Raw genomic sequence first — 3,743 nt, forward strand, 5'->3', positions numbered from 1 at the left:
CACAAAACTGGAACTTTTAGAAGTCCACTTTACTGAGAGACCTTGTTCCAGAGGCTAAGCTGGGGGGTGGAGTACTCACAGGGACAGTGTCACAGAAAGAAAGAAACTGGGGTGCCTGAGTGGGGCAGGGCTCCCAGGTATTAGAGTGGGGAAGATGGCTGCAGAGACACAGAAAGAAACTGGGGTGCCTGAGTGGGGCAGGGCTCCCAGGTATTAGAGTGGGGAAGATGGCTGCAGAGACAGAGCCAAGGAGTGGGCTTTCAGCTCGGGGTTACCTTAAACTGTGATCCAAGGCGCTCTTTGAGCATGGACCCCCATAAGTGGCAGATCTGGGGAGAACCCCTCCTTCCTCCTCTGGGAGGAGTGGCATGGGAACATACTACAGGAATCTGCCCTCCAAAAAGGGCCGTGCACCAGAGATAGAAATGCTTGGTCACAGGCCGGGTGAGCATAGAGAGTGGCCAGAGACCAGGGAGACAGGCATGATTGACTGCTTTTCTCTGAGGGTGCATTGAGGAGTGGGGTCCTGAGGTCTTGGCTCCTCTAAGCTGGAGATTGGGAAGCTGCCATCTTCATTCTCCTCCTCCAAAGCTGTACAGAAAGCATTCAGGGAACAAAAATTACTGAGAACAAAATTGAGCAGTTTACTTAGCCTGACCCTGGCAAGGGTGATGCAATTCTGCCTCAGGCAAAGATATTTGAGAATCAATGCAGTATGCCCCTCCCCCAGAAGATCAACAAGAACATCCAGCCATGATCAACTTCACTGATCAATGAGAATTGCAAAACTTCAGAGCTGCAGGAATACAGTACATAGAAGTCATGGTTTCCCCCCCATGATTCTTTAGTCATTCAAAGTTAAATTTTTAAAATTTTATTTTTTTCTTATTCTATTTTTAAAAATTTTTCCTCTTTCCTATTTTAAGGCTTTTTTAAACTATTTTATCTTGTCAATACCTTTTAAAATATCTTTTTAAATTTTCATTGTTATAGTCATATTCTTTCCCTTCATTGTATTTAAGGAAATACAAGCAATTATAAGAACATATTATAAGTAGCTATACACCAGTAAATTTGACAATCTGGAAGAAATAGATGCATTCTTAGAGACATATAAACTACCAAAACTGAACCAGGAAGAAACAGAAAACCTGAGCAGACTCATAACCAGTAAGGAGATTGAAGCAGTCGTCAAAAATCTCCCAATGAACAAGAGCCCAGGGCCAAAGGCTTCCCAGTGGAATTCTACCAAACATTTAAAGAAGAATTAATACCTATTCTCCTGAAAATGTTCCAAAAAATAAAAGAAAAGGAAGGAAAACTTCCAAACTCATTTTATGAGGCCAGCATTACCTTGATCCCCAAACCAGAAAAAGACCCCATCAAAAAGGAGAATTATAGACCAACATCCTTGATGAACATGGATGCAACAATTCTCACCAAAATACTAGCCAGTAGGACCCCACAGTACATTAAAAGGATTATTCACCAGGACCAAGTGGGATTTATTCCTGGGCTGCAAGTTTGGTTCAACATCCACAAATCAATCAATGTGATACAATACATTGATAAAGGGAAGAACATGAACCAGATGATATTCTCAATAGATGCTGAAAAAGCATTTGACACAGTACAGCACCCTTTCTTGATCAAAATTCTTCGCAGTGTAGGGAGAGAGGGTACATACCTCAATACCTTAGAAGTCATCTATGAAAAACCCGCAGTGAATATTGTTCTTATAGGAGAAAAACAGAGCTTTTCCCCTAAGGTCAGGAACACGGCAAGGCTGTCCATTATCACCACAGCTATTCAACATAGAACTAGAAGTCCTAGCCTCAGCAATCAGACAACAAAAAAGAAATAAAAGGCATCTGAATCAGCAAACAAGAAGTCAAACTCTCATTCTTTACAGATGACACAATACTTTATGTGGAAAACCCAAAAGACTTCATTCCAAAACTACTAGAATTCATACAGGAATTCAGTATATTGTCAGTATATAAAACCAACATGCAGAAATCAGTTGCATTTCTATACACCAACAAGACAGAAGAAAGAGAAATTAAGGAGTCAATCCCATTTACAACTGCACCCAAAACCATAAGATACCTAGAAATAAACCTAACCAAAGAGGCAAAGAATCTGTACTCAGCAAACTATAAAGTACTCATGAAAGAAATTGAAAGAGACACAAGGAAATCAAAAAATGTTCCATGCTCGTGGATTGGAAGGACAAATATTGTGAAAATGTCTATGCTACCTAAAGGAATCTACACATCTCATGCAATCCCTATCAAAATACCATCAATTTTTTTCCAAGAAATGGAACAAATAATCCTAAAATTCAAATGGAACTGGAAAAGATGCTGCATAGCCAGAAGAATGTTGAAAAAGAAAACCAAAGTTGGCAGCATCACAATTCCAGACTTCTAGCTCTATTACAAAGCAGTCATCATCAATACAGTATGGTGCTGGCATGAAAACAGACACATAGATTAATGGAACAGAATAGAGATCCCAGAAATGGACCCTCAACTCTATGGTCAACTAATCTTCGACAAAGCAGGAAAGAATGTCCAGGGGAAAAAAGCCAGTCTCTTCAACAAATGGTGTTGGGAAAATCGGAGAGTGACATGCAGAAGAATGAAACTGGACTTTACACCACACACAAAAATAGACTCAAAATGGATGAAAGACTGCAATGTGAGACAGGAATCCATCAAAATCTTTGAGGAGAACACTGGAAGCAACCTCTTTGACCTCAGCCACAGCAACTTCTTCCTAGACACAGTACCAAAGGCAAGGGAAACAAGGGCAAAAATGAACTATTGGGACTTCATCAAGAGCAAAAGCTTTTGCACAGCAAAGAAAACAGTCAACAAAACCAAAAGACAACAGACAGAATGGGAGAAGATGTTTGCAAATAACTTATCAGATAAAGGGCTAGTATCCACAATCTATAAAGAACTTATCAAACTCAACACCCAAAGAACAAATAATCCAATCAAGAAGTGGCCAGAAGACATGAACAGACATTTCTGCAAAGAAGACATCCAAATGGCCAACAGACACATGAAAAAGTGCTCAATGTCACTCAGTCAACATCAGGGAAGTACGAATCAAAACCACAGTGAGATACCACCTCACACCAGTCAGTATGGCTAAAATTAACAAGTCAGGAAATGACAGTTGTTGATGAGGATGTAGAGAACGGGGAACCCTCGTACACTGTTGTTGGGAATGCAAGCTGGTTCAGCCACTCTGGAAAACAGCATGGAAGTTCCTCAAAAAGTTGAAAATAGAGCTACTCTATGACCAGCAATTGCACTACTGGGTATTTAACCCTAAAGATACAAATGTAGTGATCTGAAGGGGCATGTGCACCTGAATGTTTATAGCAGCAATGTCCACAATAACCAAACTATGGAAAGAACCTAGATGTCTATCAACAGATGAATGGATAAAGAAGTGGTATATATACATGATGAAATACTATGTAGCCATCAAAAAACTGAAATCCTGCCATTTGCAACAGTGTGGATGGAACTAGAGGGTATTATGCTAAGTGAAATAAGTCAATCAGAGAAAGACAATTATCATATGATCTCTCTGATATGAGGAATTTGAGAGGTAGGGCAGGGTGTTGTGGGGAGTAGGGAGGGATAAAATGAAAAAAATGGGACTCAGGAGGGAGACAAACCATAAGAGACTCTTAATCTCACAAAACAAACTGAGGGTTGCTG

This window comes from Martes martes (genome assembly GCF_963455335.1).
Source record: "Martes martes genome assembly, chromosome: X".
NCBI classification, from domain to species: Eukaryota; Metazoa; Chordata; class Mammalia; order Carnivora; family Mustelidae; genus Martes; species Martes martes.